We start from the raw sequence: 13,214 nt of genomic DNA on the forward strand, positions 1-13,214 counted from the left end.
AAACAGTAAATATGATGTAACTTACTGTGTGGGGAATACCAGTAAATATGTAACTTACTGTGTGGGGAAATCCAGTAAATATGATGTAACTTACTGTGTGGGGAAACCAGTAAATATAATGTAACTTACTGTGTGGGAAAAAACAGTAAATATGATGTAACTTACTGTGTGGGAAAAACTAGTAAATATGATGTAACTTACTGTGTGGGAAATCAAGTAAATATGATGTAACTTGAATTGTGTGGGAAATCAAGTAAATATGATGTAACTTACTTTGTGGGGAAAACAGTAAATATGATGTAACTTACTGTGTGGGGAAAACAGTAAATATGATGTAACTTACTGTGTGGGGAAAACAGTTAATATGATGTAACTTTCTTTGTGTGGAAAAATCCATTAAATATGTTGTAGTTTACTGTGTGGGAAAATTTAATATGATGACACATACGGTGTGGGGAAACCAGTAAATATGATGTAACTTACTGTGTGTTAATCACTAGTAAATAAAAGGAAACTTACTGTGTGGAAAAACCAGGTAGATATCATGTTAATTACTATGTGTTAATCACCAGGAAAGAAAAGGAAACTTACTGCGTGGAAAAAACTCCCAGTAAATAATGTGAGGAAAAACAGAAAATTTAAGGTTACTTAGCTTGGAAAAACAAGTAAATATATTGTTACTTACTGTGTGAGGGAAAACGGTTAAAATGATGTAACTTACAGTGTGATATCACCAGTACATAAACATGAGATATAATGGGTAATTTACCAGATGAGAAAAAACAGCAAATATATTGAAGTTTCTGTGTGGGATAATGCATTGTGTGGGAAAAGTAGTAAATGTGTATTGCTCCACACCCTTAGCTTCTAGATTATCAAGCTGACAAGGCTTTATGGGCAAAAACAGTTAATATACTAATAACTAAGCTAAAAAGCATCTTGTGTCTGCTGGTATACATGCAGAAACTATTGTTAGTACACCTGGTCATCTTGGAAGTGTCCACCCCTGCTGCAGATCTAAACCAGAATTTAATAGAGAGACCTCTTCATCATATGCATACTTAAGAGTGCATGGCTTGAATTCCGATGCACTATGTATTCTTTAAAACCAGCAGGACCAATCAGAAACCTTGTACTATATATAGTTTGTTGACGTTGTGTCTAGGCGGTGGAACAACCATCCATGCTTTCTGTCTGTATTGCCCTACATGAGTGTATGTTCTCTGTATCGGTAGTCCACACTGCTAACTCCCTGCACTGCTGCACTAACACACTGTCCACACAGCCCCTTTGGTCAGCCTGACTGGACAGTACCAATACCAGCCGGACACCATGATGGTCTAGTTATGACAAGGTAGGTGAAATTTGGTTTCTCCCTCCATTCTAAGGCTATGTAGGAGGTGACCTATTTCCTTCCGGGTCTGTCTGTGTACTTATCAATGCTTGTGGCAGGTCGTCTAGGGTCATCTCAGGCCACAGGTAGGAATGACCACTATGTGTATACACACAGGTGTATAGAAGTATTAATGACTTTAGAGGTGTTGTACCCCAGTTATCTATACAAATTTTTGTAAAGCCTCTCTACTGGACTAGTAAACAAAATGTTGTATTTATTAAAAAAAAATTGTTTGATGAAACATCCTGTCCTGGCCTGGCTCGGCGGAGTCAGGTTGACAGCAGTTAGTGTTTAATGACCAATAGCCATAATGAAATGACCAGGTGTTGATGAGGGGGACAGGGAACACAGGTAAATACTGAAGAGCCATTCTTTTCCACGTGACCCCCAACACAGGCACAACACTTGTACATGCGCACTGAAAATTGACTGTGGTCGTAAGATTGTCTGAGGTTTTTGAGGTGATGTGACGAGATCGTGTTTGTGAATGTGGAATTGCCTGGAGCAATATAGGACCATTACACCCGAGGACAAATCGGCAAGCCGAGTGAACATCTTCTGCACACGTGTAGAGAAAGACAAATGTGATCGCATTTGCGGCCAGACGCACACAGACAGACTGCGCGACAAGCAGGAGAGGCTTCATTTCTCATTCACATACACACAATCAACATCAATAACTGGCAACAGGAAGGCTAAAAACCCTGTTCAGTTCCTCGCTGATTGATGCATATCCTTGCCAGTTCATTAAGAGAGAAACATACTGAGGATGTGTTCTGGAAAGTAAGTTGGTTTCCTCATTTTTAACAGCTGTTGTCATCATTCCATGACCTGCTGTCATCTATGACTTCTCTTGTGTCATTAAATTGCAGCATTTTCTATCTGGTATTGAATTGTCTATATTCATTTCTATAAGAAATATTGTATAAGGTTTCCAACAAAGGTTGCTTTCTTTATAATCAGACCATGGTTCTGTATATTTTAATATGTATAACAGACCTAGACAGGCTAAGATATATTATAATCTAGGTAAACAGGGTACATTCTGAATTTTATTTAACCATGCGGCACAATATTTGAGTTTTTTTGTGATAATATATTCTACCATATGTTACAATGCTTTGGATTTAGAGTTTGATTTTGTCACAAACAAGTTCATCAAGACCGTATGGCTGGGTATTATCTAAGGAATTCAGGTGACAGCTGCCTGATAAATTCTCGGAGGTCGTGTCAGATGTACGGACTTAGAGGCAAGTGCAATGTCATTGCTACACAGCCGCCATTGCACATGGTACAACATTTCACTCTGAAATGGAATCATGAAAGAATGACAATTTTTAAAAATTATTTTGATATTTTTTTCTGATGGTCTGGTAAGATACAGTATTTTCAATTGGCTAAGGGTGGGTTGGATTATTCCCAAATATTTTGCTGGGAGTGACATGCAACAACTACTGATTGCTTTTTACCAATCTAAATCATCTACTTTGAATATTCTATCAAAATATCTATAAGAATATACAAGCAAATTAGTTTCTGTTCCCATTCAGGCTGGAAGCAGCTGTGTATCCACTTTACATATATTTTGTCTGGATCATTGAACTACATAGATAAGTTGACTGAAAACTTTTGTTATATGTTGGACTCAAGTGAGAACCTGGATACACATCTAGGAAATGTCTGACAACACTAATGATTCATAGCCTAAACATAAGACAATTACCACCAAATTTCAAATGATGATCTCTAACAAAAATGAACCTCATGGCAATCTTTGGTCACATGACAGTCTGCATGTCACAAAAAAGTCTTCAGCCTAATATCACATGGCAGACCCTGGTCATCAAGGTCACTAGATAGTCTCCAGTTACACATCACATGACAGTCTTAGGAAAAATGGGACATGACAGTCTCTTTCAACATGTCAAATGAAAGTCTCATGTAACATGTCACATGACAGTCTCACGCAACATGTCACATGACAGTCTCATGCAACATGTCAGGTGACAGTCTGCTCCAAAATGATGTGTGCTACTAAAGCAACATGCAACTTGACAGTCTCATGCAACATGTCACATGACAGTCTCATGTAACATGTCACATGGCAGTCTCATGTAACATGTCTCATGACAGTCTCATGCAACATGTCACATGGCAGTCTCATGCAGAAAGTCATATGACGTTTCTTGTCATGTCACATATATTATATATAAACTTACTTCTATTTTACACCAATGACAAAACAAGCTTTAAACATTGGAAACACATAAGGGGTTATACAAAGGGAGAAAATCTGAGTACTCAGGGAAAACCCTTGTGACCTGGTGAATGCGACCGCATACATTTTTTCTGTTAGGGAAATTGAACTCCATGATCTAGCACCACCTAACCACATGTTACAGGACAGTCTCCAGCCCTTTGTAAACTTGATCACATGTCACATCACAGTTATCATCCATGTCATATTTGCTGGAAGATGTCTTGAACCCTTCTTTTGGCTTTATGCCCCTGCTGTTTTATTGTGGGGAAAATGATGGAGGTTTGGGGTGGGGGTAGGAGGGGGGAAGCATAAAGTGATATCCAAGTTTTCCTGTTGCATTACGTCTTGCTGCGTCCTGTCCCATCCTATCACTCTCCCAAATTAATGGCTTCAACAAAGGTCAACTATATCTCAGATTATTACAATGGCCTTGTCTCTTGGTGTCAAGGTCAAGCTCACTATTACTATTTATAGAAAAGCATCAACTAATACCAGTAGCATCACCTTAAAGACTTCATTTCTCATGGAATTTCATAACATTGGGCACAAAGGTCAACTGTGATAATTCTGTGGTTGTGTTTATGTTTCAGGGTTCAAAGGTCAAGGTCACTGATACTATTTATGGAAATTCACCAATTGTTCAGGTTATTCAGATATTTTGAAACAGCATAATCTTTGGTGATGTAATTGTCAAAAATTTAGTTGTTTAAATTGAATTAGTAGATTATATTATGTGGTATGTGTTTAAATTATGTGACAAGGTTTCATACCAATAGGATATAAAATCATCGTTGAAGGTATTAACTATGGGCTTACTTGTAATGTATTATTTAAAAAGAACATTATTGTGGCAGAGGTAGTCCTGGATTTATAGTAACACAGCATTATTAAATTGGATAGGGTAATAGACTGGTTTTGTGTTTTAAGAAATTGTTACAGTTCTGGGAATATGGAAAGTTTGTCATCTCATAATACAAGGTTAATTTTGCTACCACATTTCATTTGACATTTGATGCAGTGGATATTGCCTTTGTGAAATAGCATGGTAAGTTAAAACGCCAGAGTTATTGAATAGCTGTATTTGTTGAATGTTTTATGAGAAAAAGCTCCCAGTTTAATATTTTTATAGGTAATGATAAATGATTGGTTGAAATGTTGCAAGTGTCATTAATAATCGGTGTGTTTGCCTGCGAGTGTGGGTGTATCTATGCATGTATGATTTACATGCGTCACACTACCGCCAGGAATGAAGAATGTCATGTCCATCACAGGTGAAAACTTGTTATCCAGTTCTTAAGTAAATTTTACCAACCGAAAAATGTTTGTTTCAAGTATGCTTACATCTACTTGTCAGAAGAGATAAATCTTATGAAATTTTCATTATTTTGTTTCACTTCCACAATTTTTTGAAGTGACACATGCTTTCAGTTGGAATACATCAACGTAAAGTGACAAATTATAGAAAAAAAAATTAAATTAAATATGATGTTTGTTTAAATACAGATATTCTGGACAATTAAATAGCATCTCAAGTAAATTCTAATCGTGTTAGTGTCTGTCAAAATATATTTAGAGGCTAAAATTCTTCCAACATAATTATCTATTAATAATGACGAAAAACTGAAACTAAAACAGAAAAAAAAATTGTACCTTGAATATTTTTTCAGTAAATTCCACTGCTTGAGTATCATATGGTTATGAAATATGACCAATCGGTTAATGATGGGGGATTTAAGTATATTGAGATATATTTACTGTCAATGTTTTATCTGTCTGGAGTAGTTCAAGATGTAATGTCTGTACTGCCAGCATTTCTCTATCAGAGCCTGAAGGATCACTGGTTCAACTTTGATGAGGTTTTTATCATATTTAGATGATTTACAACTTAACAAGCGATGATAACACACACACCATCAGTAGGAACATTTTTGGTCATAATCTGCAATGATTAAGTTGATTTTAAAAACAGTTTTCCCTGCTGTAATCATAGATCTTTTATTTTCATTAGACACATTTTGGTTGTAATCCCACATTTGCTCCAGGCAGACCTGAGACTGGACCCCACATGCAGCTCTTGTGAAGTGCAGCATAGTTCACGCCTACCTGCCTTTAGTTCTTCTAGAAAGCCAGCCAGTCAGCTACTGCTGATGGGGAGGGGGGGAAAGTACTACTAATGAGGAGAGAAGACAGGAAGAGGGAGAGATGGATGGTGGATGGAGGTAGGGGGAGGGAAGGGTTATACCATATCAGTCAGTGGCATTATTGACAGATATTTCGGGTAGGATTACAGAAGTAATGGTACATAATGCATTAATCCAAACACACAAAACTTCACAGCTATCATTTAAACAATAGTGTGTCCACATTTGGGAAACCCACCATTTTTCCGGAGATAGAAATCATTATTTTGGAGGCAGAAACACAAAACCTGCTAGTAATACTATTATCTGGACCTGGAACGCCCCTTATCACGACTATCTACCCTGGGGCTGAAACTTGAGTTTCTTTTTACAACAAAATTCAAGAGGGATGGTTCATTGAATTTCATATTTCTGATTTTATTTTCTCCAATGCAATTAACGAAATAAGTTGCCATTAGCAAACCAGTTTCAGTTTTTTTATGAGAGAGGTATTGAATGTTGATATGATATAATTATTCTTTTATGAAATTATTTCAAATTCTCCATTGAGTCACTTTAAGGAATTAAAATAATGATTGCTAAAGATGGTTAAAGAAAAGTGTTTTATAATTAAACACTGTTCCCTATGACTGAAGGACTGAAGTGATACACAAATCGGGCGACCAACACCACGTGTGACTGCGGTATATATTATTATGGGTCTCACTTCCTGTTTGATTGGAAAGATAACCGTCCACATCTACATTTAAATGTCGCATACTTTCTCATACAGTTGGTAACAAGTCATTTTCAATGTAATGCATCATTGCATTTTTATTTATTTTTTATATATGTATATTATACACATTACGTAACAGCCTACAGTGGCTCACATGTTGTTTAGAAAGATCTACAACATATAGCTAGGATAGTTTTGTCCGCCAAAATGTGAAAGAGATTTAAAATTATCACATAGAAATCTTGTTCCACTTGCATAAGTCTGCATAGCTTTAAAAATCCAGGCCCAATAAAATCAAAACATAATTAAACTTATATGTGTACAAAAGTTCTTGTGAGATATATGTGTACAAAAGTTCTTGTGAGATATATGTGCACAAAAGTTCTTGTGAGATATATGTGCACAAAAGTTCTTGTGAGATATATGTGTACAAAAGTTCTTGTGAGATATATGTGTACAAAAGTTCTTGTGAGATATATGTGCACAAAAGTTCTTGTGAGATATATGTGCACAAAAGTTCTTGTGAGATATATGTGCACAAAAGTTCTTGTGAGATATATGTGTACAAAAGTTCTTGTGAGATATATGTGCACAAAAGTTCTTGTGAGATATATGTGTACAAAAGTTCTTGTGAGATATATGTGTACAAAAGTTCTTGTGAGATATATGTGTACAAAAGTTCTTGTGAGATATATGTGTACAAAAGTTCTTGTGAGATATATGTGCACAAAAGTTCTTGTGAGATATATGTGTACAAAAGTTCTTGTGAGATATATGTGTACAAAAGTTCTTGTGAGATATATGTGTACAAAAGTTCTTGTGAGATATATGTGTACAAAAGTTCTTGTGAGATATTTTTAAAAATAGGAACATTTTGAAATCAGTTTATCTGTAAAGTGAAAGCCTAACTACAAGATGATATTTACAATGTATTTGACTTAGAAATCAGAAATTTTTGTTGGTATATCTGAATTGTTTTGATGGATGAAGAAATGTCCATTGTAGATTTTGATCTAACAGATAAACTTCTGTTTCCTTGTCTAGAGCTCTAGGGTCTAAGGTGATGTTCAAGTCATCCAAGACATTGTTGTCATGAATTTTATCATTTTCAAATGCAATCAGGTAAAGTTATGTGTAAACGTTTCTACAACCATTTCTTAGGTTTTTATTTTGTTGTTCTGTTTTTGTATTGTTGTTCACCAGGAGACATGTATTGTCTTAACTCTGATAAAACAACAGTATAAAGTTCTATTGATAAGTGTCTATTGGAGAGGCCTGTTATGTTAGGTTTGCCATTCGTCTGTCAGTCTGTCTGTCTGTCTGTCTGTGTCTACCTGTCTGTCTGTCTAGCTGTCTGTCTAGCTGTCTGTCTGTCTGAATTACTTTCACTAGGAGATATACAATTGATAACTGCCTTATTGATAGGTTATACCTATCACACCTGTGTCAATTCCCCTATTATCATTATTGCCCTATGTTCACCATTTGTCACTCTGACAAGGGGCCGGTATGTCACCTTGAAATGTTAAATTTTTGATGATTGTAACAGTATATGTTTGAGTGATGGTTTGCGATTCTGCTACTGATTCAAATTTTCAAAATTTTAAAAGGATCTTAGAAAGAATCTATGGTTTCTCCCTGTTTTCATGTTTTCCATATTCACAATAGAGAATGAATATTCATATGACTTTCTATATATCTGTCAAAGCTTATTTATGTTTCATATGAAATATCATTAAAAAAGTCAAGGGTCAAAGGTCAGAAGGTCAGGAGTTGTCTGGCGATTGCTATCTATTTATAGATACCCTTATATGGACATTTAGTTCTTAAATCTGAAAATAGATATTAAAACAAAGGAAAAAATAGGCATTTGTATTGGTTAGGAAATACTGAATATTTTACCAACCCCAGCACCATCTATTGTTAAAGGTCATCGGTTTATTGATTAAAGGAAGACAAGTTTTCAGTTTACTGCTGTGTATGAGGTAGTATTATAGCTGTAGACTGTCTGAATGACATCAGTCCTGTATATTGTAATTATTGATGGAAGAGATGTCAGCGTGCTGGGTGGGGAAGGATAGAGATGCACTGAATTCATTAAACTCATATTTATATTACAACAATTGCAAAACAAGTTATTTCAACTAATTTTAAAACACTCTTGTTAATCTGGAATGAAAAAGCAAGAGGGGATGGACTGGGAGGAAGTCTGGAGTACCCACATGGGGACCCCTTACCTTTTCAAGACTGTTCCATATTAGAAGTTAAGGAATGGGAATAATTAAGAGTATGTGTGAGAAGATGAGAGATTTATATTAGATGGATGATGGACATAGTAGGGGATTGGTATTTAAGGAACTGAGATAATTAACCGTATGAGGAGATAGGAGATTGAAAGAAGGACATTGGACATAGTAGGGGATTGGTATTTAAGGAACTGAGATAATTAACCGTATGAGGAGATAGGAGATTGAAAGAAGGACACTGGACATCAGTAGAGGATTGGCATTTAAGGGAAAAGTTGAGGAAGAAGATGAGAAGAAAGAAATGACTATGTATGTTGATATATCAGAAAGCAGAGCAAATTTTATACAAACCAGTCAACGTAAAAAAAAAAATCTATTCTTTACGATTGAAATTGGGAAAAATTTCATTGTTAAAAGATTTACTGTCTTCAAAATCCTGTTGGTATAGCTATACCTGTACCTCCAGTTTGGTACTTTGAACAAATAAGAATTCTATATCTATTGTTCAAATGACATTTAATGACGTTTTTAAAAGTGCAAAGAATAAAAGTTGTCTGTGTCATTTAATCTGGACATAAAGTTAGTGAGATCTCAAGATATACATAATGTCACATTAATTTGGGATTGATTTGATTCTGTGTGGCCTGTCATCTGAGTTCGGCAGTAAATAGACAGTAGAGATATAAATTACTATTACATATGTTAGATTTTTGTGATTAAGGATAGATATATCGAAGTAAGATGTCAGATTTTGTCTTAGTCAGACAGAAAAAATTTGGTCAATATATTCATGCGTTAAAAAGGTCAAAGGTTATAAAGAAGCATAAGTTTAAAAAGGTTATGATGGTGGGGAGGCAATAAAAATGTCCTCATGATGTGTTCTTCTCTGTCAGTTTAGACATGGATTTATACGACGATTTAGACAAAAATAATAACTTGATGCAATGATACTGCAGGAGAACTTCAATAAATGTGACAAAATGATGAACTAGATTGGAGTGTTTCATGTCTCTATGAAAAGTACCTCTCGTTTCTACAACAAACAAATATCTTATATTGCTCATGTTTTTGCAAATTACTTCATGAGACCAATTGATATGCATGCTGCATCACTAGACAAGACATTATTGTGTGTACATGTAACCAGCTGATAGGGATGTAGTCAGCCATAGATCTCACTGTTGGTGTTAAGTGTCCTTATTTCCCAGTAACAAAGCCTCTAATTAATAAACGTTTATCTTGTTAATTCATTTCTTTTGTTGGTTTGTGAACTGTAATTCATGTTTGTTGTGCAATTTGTCTTCCTAGGTATTTAGTTGTTGACATTGCTCTGTTATAGTTACTGAGAACTGACCTTTTTTCATGGGCCTCAAATTTTCATGGAATTCAAAAGAATACTTTTCTGTTAGTGCTTGATTTCATGTATAAACAGTGAACACTATTGTCATGAAATCCACTTCTACTGAAAATGTATATTAATTTGTGTCGACATGTGAATTCATGGAATAAGAAAATTCACAAAAACTACGAAAATAAAAACGCCCACAAAGATGTTATGATTTTGCAATATGATGACTCACTAGTTGTCTGTTCTGATTCATCATTTATCAGTCACATTGCACTTAAGGTGGTGGTTCTGATTGGCTAGTTGTCTGTTCTGATTCACTAATAGTCTGTCATATTGCACTAAAGGTGGCTATTCAGATTGGCTAGTTGTCTATTCTGATTTGTTATCTGTCTGTTCTGATTGGTTAGTTGTCTATTCTGATTCACTAGTAGTCTGGCACATAGCATTAAAGATGGCTATTCTGATTGGCTAGTTGTCCTCTAATTCACAACTTGTCTATTCTGATTCACTAGTAGTCTATCATATTGCACTATAGGTGGCTATTCAGATTGGCTAGTTGTCTGTTCTGATTGGCTAGTTTTCTATTCTGATTCTCTAGTTGTCTGCCATATTACAATAAAGGTGGCTATTCAGGTTGGCTAGTTGACTATTCTGATTCACTAGTAGTCTAGCTGTCACATTGCACTAAAATTGGCTATAAAAACGAGATGAAGGAACTGGTGTCTCAAGTCCTTTTCTAAAGCAGAATCAAGTTGATATTAAGAAAAAATATATGTCATGTACAGGTACATGGAAGCATACACATGGAATATGTTTGTGATCTGCTAGTCTGAGATCAAAATCGTTTTACAAATATTGAAACTGGAAAAACCGGTTTGACTGAAATGATTGTAGGTAAGACTGTAACCCTTGAGGTAAATTATGTGCACCTGGAAATAGATCAAAGAGAAATACCTGCTCTCACCTGCAATATTCATTTGTATCAACATGACTAGTTGGTGTTGCTATGGCAAAGCACTTGTCCTTTTCTGTGACCTTGACAGAGGTTAGACATTTAAATCAGTGTTCAAAGGATGGTGGTGGTGTTCGTGTGTCTGCAACATGCTATTTCACTCGCGTCCTACCTGCCTTCCTACATCATATCCGATCACATGACATGTATAGCAGTGTATCAAACAGAAATTTCAAGTGGAAAGTATTCTTTTGTTCTTAACGATTCTGTTGAATATCTGATTTGCTCATTACCTTTACAGAAATTGAGTCCTTACCTGACAGTTAAATGTATAAATCATGATCCAAAGTGTTGTTAGTTACTGAACCACCTGTCCAGCACAACTTGCTCAGAAAACCATCCCTCCTTTCAGATACTGATTAAAATTCAAGTTAAAATTTGTTAACTTCAAGCGATAAAAAACTGTCAAAGTTCAATTTGTGAGAGAATTTTGTTAACTTAAATAAAGGTGCATTACTCTGATGATTGGTAGTGCACTCGTCTGGAGTCTGAAGGATTGTTGTATAGAGGGCTGGATAGTCTGCAGAGTCTGTCTTGATGCTGAAGGATCCAAAATTGTATATATTTCTCTTGAAATTGAAGGCTCTAGAGTTAGGTATATTTACTCTGAAACAGTTCTCCTGTTTTCATTGTTTCTTACAGTCTATAACAATTTGACTACACATTGTAATATTACAAAATCAAGATTATACAGTATCAAAATTTACTTACAGAGCTGAATAGCAGCCATATTTGGTATTTTTATTTTAATAATGAAGAAAAGAAAATATGGACATTATTATATGTGATTAGGTATACCATATATACCTGGTCCAAAAGATCAGGATCGTAGTACTACCAAGGGACCTATCCAGACGTTAGTGCTTAGCTTGATGGCTGTGCTCAAATTACCTTGTTTTCTTGAAAAATAACCCATTTACTCATTAGTTGCCATGGAAATGGCAGGTGAGAGGAAGTGTCAACATGCGAAGTCATGCCCAGGGAGTGCTGTGGTCAGACAGGACTATTTCTTGATTAATTTATGGGGAATAGCTTCTATTTAGAATTCTAATGATATTTCATGATTGCCATTGGTTAACTACTGTCCTGTAAAACACAATAAACATTTAGGTACCACAGTTCATATGGTTACCAATGTCAGAGTTCAGGTTAAGGCTAATGTCCTTTCACCTTTGGGTCAGAGGTCATAACATGTGCTGTGCTGTGAAGTTAAGGTTGCTCTTGATTTAAGATCTAAGTGGTTTCTTGTTCCTTACTACTGATATAAACCAACCTAGGCTAGGTATAGTACAAAACACTGATTGAGGAAGAAAGTATGAAGTAAATAGTTTAGAAATGTCCTGCTGGAGATATAGCATTGGGTTCTATTGTTCCAGTAATTCTTCCCTGATGGGTTTATTTATTATGTGTATTAAATTTAATGGTTTTTCACCTTTTGTCTTTTCAAAGTAATGCCATTCCCATTTTTAAGGCAGGGTAAAAAAGCAATGTCTGAAATCAAAGACACTCTGAGTTTACCTTACTACCAGAAATCACTCTGTTGTATTACATACACTAAAGGAGCCCTGTGTGACAAACAGAATGACCTAACTACCAGAAATCTCCCTATTACATTATATACACTAGGTGAATCCTCTGACAGCTCCCCCTAACACCCAAACCAGCTCCGTTATGGTATGCAAAATGTGGTATAGGGTCATGTTTTTGTTTTTTTTTTTTCAATTTGGTCTGTTAACTTTATTGATTAAAAATGGGATAATTAACAGTCCTTGGTTGAATTCTTGGTGTTCGGTTGGAAAGATCAGGAATCGGTCATGTGAAGATTTGAGGGGACAGGCTTGACCCCCATCAGGCTTCCTTTCACATTGTTCCTTAATCATGAAAAAAGGTAAAACAATAGGTATTTAATAGGAATTTATGTGTAAAGAGCATATATAGTTGAATTGGCTTATCAAGGGAGATAACTCAAATTTAAGTTGAAATGTATGTTTTTTTTATTGATACTGTACACCTGGGTATTTTGTTTGTTAAATCAGGTGTACAGAGATAGCATGTCACTGCTGTGATAAATTATACCAGGTGCCCACAGCAGC

At 35.5% G+C, this 13,214-nt stretch overlaps 1 protein-coding gene across 1 annotated transcript in view; it reads left to right on the forward strand.

Moving 5' to 3' along the window:
* Positions 1-1,229: 1,229 nt before the first annotated feature.
* The window catches only part of LOC132546043 (muscleblind-like protein 3), a 159,103-nt gene continuing 147,118 nt past the window's right edge, over positions 1,230-13,214 (forward strand). The window contains exon 1 of the mRNA XM_060209741.1: positions 1,230-1,354. The gene's annotated coding sequence lies outside the window, so the exon portion shown is untranslated. The remainder of the gene's footprint in view (positions 1,355-13,214) is intronic.

The sequence above is a fragment of the Ylistrum balloti genome, unplaced genomic scaffold (genome assembly GCF_031769215.1).
Source record: "Ylistrum balloti isolate Yb309-2 unplaced genomic scaffold, AGI_CSIRO_Ybal_v1 Utg369602, whole genome shotgun sequence".
NCBI classification, from domain to species: Eukaryota; Metazoa; Mollusca; class Bivalvia; order Pectinida; family Pectinidae; genus Ylistrum; species Ylistrum balloti.